Source organism: Chelonoidis abingdonii, chromosome 15 (assembly GCF_003597395.2).
Source record: "Chelonoidis abingdonii isolate Lonesome George chromosome 15, CheloAbing_2.0, whole genome shotgun sequence".
NCBI lineage: Eukaryota > Metazoa > Chordata > Testudines > Testudinidae > Chelonoidis > Chelonoidis abingdonii.
Genome location: NC_133783.1, coordinates 45,768,219 through 45,783,321, shown reverse-complemented (window position 1 = coordinate 45,783,321; position 15,103 = coordinate 45,768,219). Strand labels below are relative to the sequence as shown.

Genomic DNA, 15,103 nt, shown 5'->3' with positions numbered 1-15,103 from the left:
GAAAACGCTCCAAATAAAAGCTGTTTCACAAATGTCTTCCCCTACAAATCACCGTAAAACTACTGTAATTAGCCAACTGGCAGTTCTTAGGCAAACAGGCATCAACCCAACAGGCAGCCCAGCACAATGACAGCAAAAATTGCATTATTGTAGTAATTATGCTTTTTTTCCAAGGCCTCGCTGCAGCTGGCTAACATTTTCACATTTTTAAAAAGTCAAGTACCCCTGATCTGTTTACAGAGTGGAAATGCTGAAAAGCTCAGCATCTAGGCTAAATCCCTGGGCATGTATATTAAGAAATGACTAACCAAGAATGTATATAAAGAAGAGTAGACAACACACCTTAGCATGTTACCTAGTGTTTGCCCAGAAGGAAGTTTAAACACTTCACTGTTAAGACCTCAGAGGTAGTCCATGCTCAATCAAGGATGCTGGTCCTCTAGTCTTTGATACACAGATATTCTGGGCAGTTACTGTCATACTTCACTTTGCAATGGAGGAGAGGGGGAGATAAGTTAAAAGCATTTTGCTGTCACCAGCAGTTGCTACTGAAAATTGTCAGCAAGAACGACCAGCATATGACAAAATCTCTTTTTTCTCCTGTAGGGAGACTGTGACCAACACAAAGAGCATCAAAACCAACACGGATGGATACCTCCCTCAAAGCAAATAAAACACAAACTCTTTCTAGCAAGAAATCTGATCACACCAATCTACATACCTGCACACAGAAACCCAACTCCCCTACAAGTACCCCTATGGTCCTCTCTGTTACAGACAGCCCACAGAGATCCTCCCTAACTCCTGTATATATACACATTGCAACATACATTCACATACACACCCCTGTGAGCACACTCTCTCAACCTCCCTATGAATACACACCTTTAACCCCTCCCCCAGCTGATCTTATTACATAGTTTATTACAATACATAAAGTAATAGCTAAGCTTATCAAACTGATCTTAATGTAAAGGTTGAAATATCACAGTATCAGCAAGTCATTACTATAACAAAGCAAAAAAACCCTACCTCATAGCTATGTGTGGTTTCATGTTCTTAGGTAAGGTTTAGGTAAACAGGAAACGCAGATCTCTAAATAGATAATTCAGTAATGAAACAGATATGCAGAAACATGTGCGGATGCTTAGGTTAAATGCCTGCTTTACACAGCTCATTGTGTTATGTTCGATAGGCAAAATTCCTGCTCGGCCCTCATAAGTCCTGTGTGTGTGTGTGTATGGTGAGGCTGCAATGCCTGTTCTGCACTCCTCAGTGTGTGTGTGTTGCCGGTTCTGCGCTCCTCAGAGTGTGTGTGTGTTGTGCAGGTACAATACCTGCTCTGCGCTCCTCAGAATGTGTGTGTTGTGCAGGTACAATACTGCTCCACGCTCCTCAGAGTGTGTGTGTGTGTATGTTGTGCAGGTACAATACCTGCTCTGCAGTTAGTGTGTGTGTGGTGCAGGTAGGATGCTGGGTCTGCACTCAGTGTGTGTGTGTGGTGCGTGTGTGATCCAGGTAGTGCGATGCCTGCTCTAGCACGCCGGGTGCGAGGACAGCGGCAGCCCTTCTGCAGACGTTCCCCGGCGCCTCCCGTGAGCTAAAACTTGGGGCGCTCCTCTGCTGTTCGCTGAGAAATGCACGTCGGGTCGCTGCCTCCCCGCAATCCCTGAGGCTGCAACTTCTCCAAGCGGAGCCGGCCACAGACATGAGCCGCTGCCGCCGCATCCCTCCTGCCGCCCGCTGCACCTTTCCGAGCTGCCCGGGCTGCAGCCTCCCGCCTCGCTCCTGCAGGCAGAGCGCGGCACGCGGCACTCACCGCTTCTCCGCCTCTCGCCGGGCTCCGCGCCACACTTCGCCAGAGGGCGGCGCCCGGCCACGCTCCGCTCTGCATGTAGCCCGCAGCCGCTAGGCGGGACGCTGGGCGGTGGGGTGGGTCCGACCTGCCCCTGCTCGGCGTAGCGACTGGTCCGCAGAGCCGGTCCGCTTCGGCCAGCCAGGCACCGCCGCCCGCCAGTCCCCAGCAGCGGCGGCGAGCCCAGTCGGCGCTGGGGAGCCGGGGAGCCAGGCAGCGGCGGCCACGCGAAGCTGCGGACGGCGGCGGCAGGCAGGGGCTTGCCAAGCGTGCTGCTGCCGCCGCTGCTGTTCCGCGGGGAATGGGCGCTACCCCGGCCTGGGCTAGGGCGGGGGGCGGAAGTTTGCGCTTGAAGAGGAGCTGCAGAGCCCCGGCTAGCGAGTTGCAGCCCACGCGTGACCCCCTCGCCTTGGCCCCGGGCATGGCTTCCTGCATGTGCAGCGCCAGGCGCAATGGGACCGACCCCACTCTGAGCTTAGGAGAAGGCACCCACTCTCCAGCCAGAGAAGCAGCCTGCCTGCAGGAAGCATCTGCTACAGAGCTAGGGGGGGAAGCAGCCTCTGAGGGGCTGCTCCAACCATTGCAGATGCTGGCCCTTCCACTGGACCTCCTCTCCCCTCCTCCAACATGCACCCAGAGCCAACAGAATGTGCTTTCCCACTGGGCTCCTCTGCCCAGCCCTTTGTACTGTGCTCTTCCCTGGGGCAGACTGAGTGAGGTTAGGAGAAGAATGGTCTGGAATCAGACCCTTGCCCATCTTTTTCTGGGGGAGGAAGGCCTCAGCTCTACTGCCCCCTCAGCTCCCATCCCCAGCACTGTGCTTGTTCAGGTGAGGCTGGGAAGGCCCCAGTTCCATTGCATAGGCCCAGGTGAACTGGGGAGGACCAGAAGCCTAGCTGCTGTCACCCACTTTACGTCTAGGGGAGACAAAAGGCAGTATCTGTAGCTCATCCAACCAGTCCTCTTCCTCTTCAAGGTTAGAAAGGTTCCAACCTCACTGCCTGGTCCATGGACCAGAGGGGTAAAACAGCTTTCATTGTCAGATCAGCTTTCATTGCCAGTGTCTCAGAACCAGGCCTGTCACATTGTCCAGGGGATGGATAGGCCAGGAAGGCCCTTCAAACCAGCAGCAACATCAGCTCCTGGGGAGGGCTCTATTACCCTTATAAACAGATGGGCCGTTCCCAGAAAATGGGCAGATTCTGGCTGCTTAGGGTGCAAGTTAAAACCAACATCTTAAATTCTAACTAGAAGCCAGAAAGCTGCCTGAGCAATTTATGGAGCCCAGGTGTGATGTGCTCCTGAGAAAAGGCTCCACTCCCCAAGCAAGCAGCCACCTTTTGCAATTGTGTCCAAATGGAGTTGGATGTAGACTCACACGAAAGGGAACATTGCAATGGTTTAATGTTGAAGTCATAATGGTACAGATGCTGGTAGTGAGATCTGTGTCCAAACTAAAAGGCTGTATCCCTCCAGTTAAGTGTAGATGGGGTGGAGGGAAGCTATTTTGGCCATAGCTTCTCTTTAGTCAATATAATCTTTCACAACTTTATTCTCCCAGCCCACCAACATCACCTCTTTTTTATCATTTTTCTCTCACCCATGTTCCAATTTCCATCAAACCCTAACTCAGTTACTTTTGCTAGTCAGTCAAGATGAAGAGACAAAGCTATGTGTCATCAGCATACAGAAAATAATTAAACTTCTGCAGCTTAATCTCCCTGCATATTCCTGAAGGCATCAAACCTCACACAGATATAGCACAGCGGCAGAAGATAGAGACAACTCAAATGACAAAAGGCTCTTTGTGCATCTAACAAGAAATAATTCTATCCCTTCTGGCAAATCTTTCCTAAAAAGAAGATTCCCGTGTTCTTATATCAGATAATTTGTAATGTCTTAGAGAAAGCATCTTTGCAATTATGTCCTTTTGAGGGAAGAAAGTCATCATTTCCCTCATTCTTGAATAGATGAATGACCTTCATTAACATCTTTTAGGACATGTTTAGGTTCAGAGGATGGACAACTTTAGTCCTTTCCTAAATCCTGCCACGAGTACGCCTGTTCTTTTTGCAAATACAGACTAACACGGCTGCTACTCTGAAACCCACAAACTTACTTTCTCTTGGAACATGACCAGCTGACAGAGCAAAACTAACATTAAGGCACCTGCAGTATGATGCTTACATTGGAGAGGGAAAATATGAACTTCATGATAGGATTCACAGCAGCCTGAATGAGAGCTGAATGCCTTCAGCAGGACCAGTCCAATCAGGTAGATTTGCATGCACTCCTAGGATTGGGGCCCCAGAAAAAGGCTTAGCAGCCAATTTAAATTCTGCCTGATGTGAGGAAGAGGAAGATGTCTTACTAGCTTCTGTGGAGATCCCAGATTTATCCATTAAGGCCCACCACATAGAAGAATTTGGGCTCTGTAGGTGCAGCACAATCTCAGCCATCACTAATTTAGTAAAATCAATCATTCTCACCAGTCGTGGTGATTAGAATGTTCAAACTCAGATTGGAGTACTCATCTTTTGGTTCATGTGCGTTTTTCTCTTCTACTGTGGACTACGTGCTGGGCCAGTCTTATTTGAGCAGCAAAAGAAAAGGAAATTACACCCATACTGCTGTGCTTTATAGGGAAAGAAATTTCATAGGGCATAGACCAGAGATTGACAGACTGGATGAGGATGGGATGGTTTTATATATATATATATGCTGGTATATACGCTGGGGAAAAAATAAATGTTGATAAAACATTATTTTAATCTGCTGAGCAATAGAGGCAAGAATAGCTCTCAGTCCAAAGCCTCCTGCCTTGATTTACAAATCACAATGGAGGAGAGGCTTGTTGCTGGATAATTCTTGCAGTGTAACCAGGCACATTGTCTGTGTTGTAGACAGTAGAGTTTCCTTTAAAAAGTGTTCATCACCCAAAGTTGTGGGGTTGCTGTGAGTCGCATGTGCTTTGCAGAGGCTGCATGTTACCATGTAGCCCTTTGCATTTCTTTCCCAACAGTGAATGTGCTCAGTGATTAGCTTCAATGTGCATGTTCAATATTCTATAATGTTAGAGTTAACATTTCATTTACTTTTAGCTAAGTGCAAAGCTGGTGAATAATACATCCTAGGGATATCTAAATTTGTGGGGGTTTCTTTTGAAGTGAAATCATTTTTGGTACAATAACAATAATAATAATAGAAACATTCTGCTTTGCATTTTATTATTATGGAATCATCACTGGGAGCCAAGCAGTTTAAGTATTTCAAATGAATGATTATTCACCCACAAGACTAAGTTTAAGTAACTCTAAAGGGCTGATTTAAATCCATAGCTGCCTACAAATTCCTGTGCCACAGCACATATGGCTCTGGGTGTATCAGACAGGCTCATTCCATGTCAGATGTGAATTTCTCCTAACCCTGGGATTAAAAAAGAGTTTAAATAACAGATTCCAATTCACAGTTTACCACAACTAATTTTAAGACATCTCCCTGGGTAAAACACCTGGGTAGATACATGATGAACCCTGTAATTTTAAAAAGTTACATATTCTTTGTTCCTACTCTGGGTTAAATATGACCTGCTTATGCCTCAAGGACTCTGAACAGCATTCTGCTTAGCAAGAATTTTGCATACTTATCATATTTTCAGACTTTTTTCTGTCTTTTTTATTGGTGTTTTAATATCTAAGTCATTGTCATGAAAACAGGATTCATCTGCTCACATGGCTTACTCCCCACAAAAGTCATGGGGCAGATCTTCACCTGGTATAAATTAGCATAGCTCCACTGACTTCAAATTTACACCAACTGAGGATCTGTCCTGTAATCTATGTAGGGGTCTGATTCTGTTCCCACTGAAGTCAATAAGAGTTGGATAAATTCCTAGGTTTTAATGGTACTAGCAAATAGGTACTCCATAATGGTAGTCTTATCACTCCACAAATGTGAATGAATTTATGTTTGCAATACCCCAGTGAGGTAGAGGAGAAAAAATATAAACCTTCTGTGACATAATAAATCACCTCTGTAGCAACTAATTGTGATGTCACAGAATATTATGGCTTCTGAAGGGAAATAAATAGCAGGAGCAAATGAGTTCTTTAAAACCAAGATCCTGTTTTCACACAAATGAATCTAGTTATTAAGGAAGAGAGGAGAGATTTATGCTGAGTATCAGTAAAACGGTCTCTAACTAGATTGTTTTTCATAAGACATCAGCTCCTGGCCCCTCTTTCTGTAAATATAATGCATCGCTAGTTTCCATGTGCACCTTCCCCAGCACACAAAGAATGAAGTCGCTTTTCAAACAAGTTTGTTCATATTGCTTGGCTCTGGGCAAGTTTATCTGCTGAGAAAAGTTAACAGAAAACTCTTTAGTGATGTTGGTAAAAAGAAGGCATGTAACTGGCAGCATCAGTGTGTGGCATCTAAAGGGGGTTTTATACATTTGTAGTTCCCATTGATATTAATTGGACTTAAGTGTGCATATCTGGAGAAGAAAATAGACCCCTCAGCCTGGCAATTGGCAGTACAGATTTGTCAATTTTAAAATTAAGCTCAGCGTTAGCGCACAGCTTTAATGGGATTCTGATTTTGGGGTTGGGAGTGAAGCTCTATTGTTCTGTGTGTCTATTATATTGTTAGGCTCTCCATGTTATTCCCACACACGGATAGAAATTTGGGAGTTTCTGCCTTGTCATTTTTTTCAGGAGATGGAGCTTCAGAAAGAAAATTTCAGTCTCTCAAACCTGTGCTACTCAGGAGATCAACTAAACGTCTGGCCCATCCATGCTGTGACCTTGTGCTTCTTCATACATCACATCCCAATCTCACCCCCCTCAATGGTAGCACTGACCACTGTCTCACAAAACCTTACTCATGGGATTTTGCTGTAGGATAGGAGGACCAGCATAAATTAACGCAGATAAAGGCAACACTTATTTACATGAAGGAGCCCTTATGGTGTGTTTTAGAGAGGAAGGGGAATAATACCCCCAAAGCATCTGAGTCCTCTGGCCTGTCCCCACCCCACAACACATAGACCCCATTGTCTTTGGAGCACCTCTGTGGATGGAGGAAAATTGGGGGAGGGGTATATTGTCAATGAGGCTGCACTCGCCCTCCTGAGAGTCCTTGAGTAGTGTCTATCTGAAGAAGCATGTCACAGCTCATGGAAGCAAAGAGATAACTGGGGGCAAAATAGAGTTACACCTCTACCTGATATAACGCTGTCCTCGGGAGCCAAAAAATCTTACCGTGTTATAGGTGAAATCACGTTATATCGAACTTGCTATGATCCACCAGAGTGCGCAGCCCCGCCCCCCCCGGAGCGCTGCTTTACCGCATTATATCCCAATTTGTGTAATATTGGGTCACGTTATATCGGGGTAGAGGTGTATAACAGTAGTTCTTTCCAACAGGTGGAGATCTCTGAATGGGGAATGGGAGTTTTCATGTGGTGGATCCAAAAACTGCAATGTACTGTAAATTAAATTACACTCCAGAGATTCCCACTACACTACTGATCTATACTCCCGAGCAGAAGGTGTGCATGCCCCTGGTGTCCAGCAAAGCTCAGTTTCATGGAGACACTCACTGCTGCTGCACATAGCATTTCTTTTGGGCAACCAGGGGTTGGGAACAGCAGCAGCCCAATAACCACAGAGGATACTCCAGCCCTTAGTCCGAGTTATCAAGCGGGGCGCTGATGCAGGATTTAGTGCTGTGGAAAGGGAAAGGATAGTCTCCTTGAGTCTGTTCTCCCCTTAGTACTCTTGCAGAAGTCTCATTTAAAATAATGGGAGAAAGGTGTGCTGCTGAGGATAAAGTGTTGATTTTATTATTGCCATGGCAGCAGGGTGACAAGCGTTCTCCTGACAGACAGACCACTCACTTCAGTTCTGAGGAACAAGAAGATGAACTCTTAAAGCTTGAAAATAGAGTTTGGTGTTTTCATTACAAAGTTGCCTTTGGGAACGATGCTTATAGGCACAAACTCCAGGACCATACCGGGAGTCCTTTACTTTTTATGAATTCTCATTGAAAATAATGGGAGTTTTGCCTCAATGAAAACCGAGTGAGAACTGAGTAAACAGGTCAGCATTTGGCCTTTCTGAAAATACACTCTCAGATTTTAAATGTTCAGATTCAGTTTTTTATTCCTAGTGGTACATCCTTGTAATACCCTTCAAGAAATACTTGAAGGACATAAACATCAATGAGGCAAAGGAATTACTTAGGATATAATTTCCCTTAGTCATTTTTTAGGCAACTTATACATATTTCATTCCTTTAATCTTTCCTAATAAGTCAATCTTTTGAGCCCCTTAATTATTTTTATTGCTGTTTTATGAATTCCCTTCCATTTGTCTATAGTTCTCTGGTGCCCAGAACTGAATGCAGAATTTTATATGTGATCTCACCACAGCAGCGCAGAGAGGGGATATTACTTCCCTGCTACCTTTATCTATCACCAGTTTAATAACTTATTGGACTCGTGGAGAGCAAGAAATTGATTCAAATAGCTGTAAACGGATAGAGGGTTCAGAAATATTGTAATACTTTTGTGGACTGCTTACATCAAGAAAAACGTCAAGCCAAGTTTAGCATGCTAATCTGCTACAAATGTACAACATTTTAAATGCTTGGGGAAATTAAGCATTAAAACCTGACTCAAGCACAGCCATGTGATTCTCTAAAGGAATATGAATAAAGAGTGACACAATTCAGAAGACAAATGAATAGGGTTCAAATTAGTACTACAAATAGTTCACACATGCACACGTCCTGAGGGTTTCATTACTGCACATTCTATAATTCACAGGTATATGGCAGAACAATCAAAGATGACTCAGAATAACAGACCAGCTGGAGTAGAAGGACAAGACTATGTCTATTAGGAACTAGGCCCTGCATTGGGGCTGGGGCAGAGCTGCTCTACCTGAGGAAGAGCACCTGTATCTCAGGATGGCAGTTTCCAAGAGTGCAGGGGTGCACTCAATGCCTCAGCCCATATTAGGGTACAGCATGCCTCCCATGATCTCGCTTTCTAAGCACATCTAGCTAACTGGGTAGGGGCAAGCAAGGGCATTGCCTCATCTCCTGCCCAACATTTTGGGGTGACTAGCACCCCAACAGGCACTTGGAGGGAGCAGTCCCTGTGCAATATGCTCAGTACCCACAGTTAGTCTGATGCCAAAGGAAGGGGTGGGCATGGAACTCAGAATTCTAAGAGAGCTAGAGCGAATTAGAGAACTACTTATCTTCCTAAAGAGGAGGAACCCCCATAACAGCAAGACCAAGAAACTTGCAAATATTCTATGAGTCAGCAGCCAGAGGGGTAAAGCCCTTATTTGCATTGAACTTGTTAACATGGCAGAAAAGTCTGCAGAAAAGCTCCTGTTAAATGCATAAATATCATAAGTATTTAATATGGCTGGATCTAGTCACTTTGAAAATAGTCTAAAGGAGGAAATTATGGTCTCATGCTAGATGCTGAAGAATAGAGTGGATCCCTTATCCATGTTGCATTCATATTCTGATAATAGGGTATTAGGCTGTCACATTATTTTGCAATTATTTTGAATCTAATTCTTGATTAGGAACCAAGACTCCCTTTCTGCTGCCATTGAAGTCAAATGGTAACAGCACTACTGGTTTCCTCTTACACACATGAGTAGCCCCATTGTCTTCTACTACTTAGATGAGTAAGGAGGGAAGGGCTTTTTTCCCCTCCTTGGAGGCATATAGTTTCTTGTTAACTGCTATAGAATCATCTATTCCACAAACCTTGAATGGTCCATTAGAATATGTGCTAACAACTTATGCTAAAACAAGGAAGAGTCCTTGTGGCACCTTGGAGACTAACACATTTATTTTCATGTGCTTTATATTTATACCTGCGTACTGTATTTTCCACTCCATGCACCTGATGAAGTGGATTATAGCCCACAAAAGCTTATGCTCAAATAAATGTGTTAGTCTCTAAGGTGCCACAAGGACTCCTCATTGTTTTTACTGATACAGACTAACATGGCTATTCCTCTGATACTTATGCTAAGCAATCTGTTCCACTTTGCATTTAGCTGTGAGCCTTGGAGTACCTTTCCCTGAAGAAGAGTTCTGTGTGGCTCAAAAGCTTGTTTCTATCAACAGAAGTTGGTCCAATAAAAGATATTACTTCATACACACACACTTCTCTCTAATATCCTGGGAGCGACATGGCTACAGCTACACTACATATTCCACTCTGTCATACACGCAAAGAATATCACCTCCCAGAAACATTACATATGCTAATATATTTCATTGCTGTGCCACAGATAAGGAATTGTAGGTCAGTGGGCCATTTTGTATGCACTTCAGTGCTCAGCAGAGCTTTTCTTTTCATGTCATTTATTATTCCTCCCCCAGCTCCTGACTACAAAATACAGTGTTTAAAATTTGATCAGTGATGTATCCTAACTTGTCCTTGAATTATTCAGGTTTTTTATTTCTCTTTCCTTAACCCCTCTTTTCACCTTAACTATCTCAAGAGAAATCAGAATGAAGCTTATTTTACAAGCTGCATTCCCCTCATACAGTACTTTTCTATCAGTTATCTCTGTTACTCATCATTCAGAACCTGACCATGTGTTTCTTGCACACCCAAAGCCACCATTTACTTCAATGGGAGCTGTGGATGGTAAAGAAGCGCAGATCAGGCCCTTTATATACATACACAATCTCTACCTTTTCAGGTGACTCATAAGAATTATTTATATTCTGGACAAATATTTTCATGCTGCTGGACAAAAATTATGTCTCCTGAAGCCATAAATGAAGATATATTCAACAGTCAAGACCATTTGGTTAATATTGATTCAGCTGCTGTAAGTGCACAGTTTATGGAACTTACATTGACTTCACTGGGAATTCTGTACGTGAAGGGTGAGATTCATCCCTATGTAAAGAGCAAGCTTAAGGCCTGCTCAAAATGGGACTTAAATAGTCTTATGCAGTGCCTCTGTACGGGGTGAATTTTCCCTGGAGCACTTAACAGATCACGCTCTGTATCATATTCCAAGTGGGTGGGAGTTGCTCACTTTTAGGATATAAAAATACAGTCATCTGATTTACCAGACACCATATGGAAATGTGGAGATGGAGAACCTCTTGTTTCATAAAAAAAAGAAAGAATAAGAAAATCTCCCTGATACATACAAACTCATCTCTTTCCTGAACCAATAAACAGAATACTCCTCCTTTTTTCTTTTTTTCTTTCTTTTTTTTGAGGGGGGGAGCGGGGAGGGAATGGCTAACTCAGCCTTCATCACATAGTTGCTTCAGTTTGCAACAGTTTTCAATACATTTTAAAGATAATGATTAAAAATAGGTATCAACATCATTTTCAATTACTACTATAGTTGCAATGAAATTCTGGCTTCAGGAATATTAAAAGAAACACTGGAAAATAGACACAAATAAAAGTTTTAGGCCAAATTCACTCCATTGAGAAATAGGCCAGGAAAATAGAGCTTAGGCAATGCAGAACATTTGGGCTAGTGTTCTGTATAAGGGTGAATTTCATGCCAAGGGCACTAATCTTTGTTGTTACCCCATCATCAGTACCTATTTTTCCTGGTATGTTTCTATTCACATGGTTAAAATGTTGGCATACTTGCATTTGCATGAAGTATCATTTTACCAGTAACTTCCTGTAGCCTGGTTCCTCAAAAACAGGAGTATAATAGAAGAGCTGCTTCACACAAGCTAATTTCTTGCTGACTCAGATAGTTTGGTGTGGAGCCAATTTCTCCAACCTCTGTGGCTTTGCATAAGAAATTACTGTTGTTGAATAGATCTTTGCTTGTGACTTACAATATACTCCAAGAGCATCACAAGATTTATAATACATTTCACTACTTTTTACACGTGTAATGCCTTCCTCTGAGATTTAGACATGTTTTCCTTCTCTTATTCTCACTACTAGTGGTCTTATCAGGGCAGGAAGGAATTTAGAGGTAGTGTCTGTGAGTAACCTTATGCAGCTCATTTAACTTCTCTTTCTCTTCACTTCCTAGTTCACCCATCTGTACAATGGGGGTGATAAATAATAGTCATCATAATAAGCACTTAGTCCCTGACGTCACATTTTTGCATTTAAAATATCTATGCTTGACATCAGAAACCTGTGATTGCACTTTCAGTAGTTTGGCTTAACTTCCATATTAGTCTAAGAGATTATGGAACATATTACTTGAGTGTAATTTCTCATATAAGAGATTTTAGCTCAACAGAGCTTATAATAAACCTAAGCAAAAAGCATGCATGCCATTTCACACACTCATAAATCTGAATTTGGCCTTCAGATGAATGTACTGTAAATATTTTGGACATATGCTTAATTCCCTTGTGTTTTAATATTTTATGTATTTATTTGGAGATGACATTCTCTTTTGTTTAAAATAGATGTGTGAAGGGGCCTGTGGCAGGGCTCTTTACTCACTGCTAGGATGGCTCCTTCTGCTGGCTACAATGAGGATTAGCATCATAAGGTCAACGCCCCTTCCCGGGGTTGCATGCTGACTCTCTGCCTTGCTCTCTTGGTTTGCAGCCCCATTCACTCCACAGGCTGCTGCTGCTGCCTCTCCATAACTCAGCCCTCCAGCCAGGTCATTATATGCACTTCTCCTCCTGGGGTACTAAAGTCTTCCTCCAGCAGTCCTAAGCAGTCTTCCCATTCACTGCCTCAGTGGCTGGCAGGGGGACCTAGGTCCACCTGCTGCTCCAGTTTTGGCCCAGGGACCCTAGCCAGTAGTCAAAGTCTGTTCCCTCCTGGACCTTACTGCCTTTCCTTATCACCTGTCACTCCCGTCTCTCTAGGTTTGTCAGCCTTCTAACTCTCCCTCCTCCTAGGGAGTACCTGTCTCGGAAGCCTCTAAACTCTCCTCCTCTCTTCCAGGATGTGGCTGTAGACTTTCCCAACAGCCCCCTCACCTGCCAATTTTCTGCCATTATAAGTCCAGCCCAGCTCATTCCTCCTCAGCAGGGCCCCCTCAGTCAGGTGATTACTTAGCCACCTGATTCCCTCAGCTGTGACGTTTTGAGTTAATTAGCCCCCCTAACTCCTTCAGGGCAAGTGTGGTGTAAACACCCTACCACAGTGTCTCTAATATCACACCCTTACCACAAGGCTGCCCCATTTTCCCATGCCTGGACACAGCATTGCAAGGGGTCTTTATCGCTAGTTCCCCCTCACAGCCACCACTTCGGCTTTGCAACGGCCTCTCTCTCTCTGTCTTCTCCCAACCATGTATCTGGGTGCTCCAGGGCTTAGTCCTTTGGCCAAGTCACATAAAAGTTCAGTCTCCTTCCATGGTAACAGAGATCCAACCATAAATTGGAATATTATCCAATTAATAATGTTTTAGCTCCTCTTGGGCTACACTGAAATTCTCCTGCAGAGCTTCCACTGTGCTACTTCCCCTAGCAGGTTTTTCCCCACTGCCTTCCCTCCCCAAGGCCTCTAGCAGCTTCCCTTCAGGGCTTTCCCTGCTCCTTGTAGGCCTCAGCTCAAGGATTCCCCACAAAAACCTACACAGATCCCTGGGGGTCTTCAAGGCTAGTTTCCCCAGGTCTTTCCCCAAGAGACAGAGCGCTCTCCTTATTCCTTTCTCCTGAGTTTTTCCAAGTTCATAGCTCTATCTAAGTAGTCCTAAGTCTGATCCATGGCAGCTGGGATCTCTCCTTATAATTAAGTTCCATCACACCCAGCAGGAATCACTAATGATCATTACATTAACACCTCACCAGTGAGGCTGAGGGATAGCTTCTAGGTCGCAGGCAAGGCTGATCCTTGAAGGGCCATCAGCCTGTGACAGGGCCCAATACAAGAACGGAAATGCTGCTGTTAGATGCAGTGTTACTGTGAGATACATGCAGAGGTACATGAGTCATCATCTTTGACTCTGTTGTCTTATAAAAATTAGGACCAAATTCACTACTAGTGTAAGCTGGCACAGTTAAGTCAACAGATTTGTGCCTTCTTATGCTGGTGGTGAATCTGGCCTGCAATGTTTGGACGATACCTCCTATAGCTGTATGTCAGCATACAAATTGCAAGGCAAATTTCTGCATGAAGAAAAGCTGTTAACATAAGAAAACTCAGGACTTCATAGAACGGTACCTATTGTTGCTGTGGCATGGATAGCATATGTAGATTCTTTTTACTCCTGAATCAAAAAGAAATATTAGCATGACCCATGTACCAAGATTGTTATGGCTCCATTACAAGGCAAGTATTTACATTTTAAAACAGCTATACTGGAATAAATTCATCCTTAGTGTAACTCCATTAAATTCAATATTGAAAGGCAATGGAGTTACCCCAGGGAAGAATCGGGCCCAAGGCCAAGAAAAGATTGCAGTGATCTATCAGTGAATATGCACTGTATCTTTTTCACAAACGCAGAAATTCCTCTCCCCTTGTATTTTCACTTGCAATGCTGGCAGCAAATAGGCAGGGAAAAACGGTTTCCTGTACTATTAGAGTATAAAAATCTTCCCAGCTAGTGGCTTTCTATCATATCAAGTTGACTGTTAACTTTATTGGTATTCATTTTCATTTACACTATTGAAAAGTCATTAATGTTATAAAAGTCTTATTATCTTTATAACAATGAGTGTTTATTAAAAGCATGTATAGTGAAAATCAGTACTATGATGCAGCATTGCAAAGTACAGTGCAATGGATCATCTTAGGAAAAATAATATAGATTTCTAGCTCTTTTTTTTTCAACAACTTCACAGAAGAAAAAGCAAGATAACAATGAATAGTTGAACTTATGTAACAGAATTTGCAAGTGTTTTTAATGGTTATACTGCATGCAGAGAGAGACCTGGAGGAATCATTTCTACGAGATGATAATTGTCTGCCCTTTTAGCCAGAAACTGTCTAGCTGTTTAGTTTAATTAAAAATGCCACTGTCAATTATAACCTACAAATAACAGAAAAAATTTGAATAATTAATTTTATGGGACAATCTATTCAGTATGCAGTCACAAAACTGGATACGCCTCATCTTATAATCAGTCCACATTTACTGCAGGTGGCAGGTCTTTTATTTTGCAGTTTTTACTTAAACAAAAGTGATCTATAAATGAGGCATGTGAGAAAATCCTAGATTTTGAAATTTGGTTCATCCAGAATCAGGATGAAAAATTGAAATCTCAGAATTTTTCACAAAACAAAATATTCCA

At 43.2% G+C, this 15,103-nt stretch overlaps 1 protein-coding gene across 2 annotated transcripts in view; it reads right to left on the bottom strand.

Moving 5' to 3' along the window:
• Positions 1-2,099, bottom strand: part of CHST15 (carbohydrate sulfotransferase 15) — an 83,236-nt gene extending 81,137 nt beyond the window's left edge. The window contains exon 1 of one of the 2 annotated variants that reach the window (XR_012657036.1): positions 1,820-1,889. The gene's annotated coding sequence lies outside the window, so the exon portion shown is untranslated. Of the gene's footprint in view, positions 1-1,819 lie in introns of both variants that reach the window. The other variant, XM_032796485.2, reaches the window with a different exon arrangement.
• Positions 2,100-15,103: the final 13,004 nt, after the last annotated feature.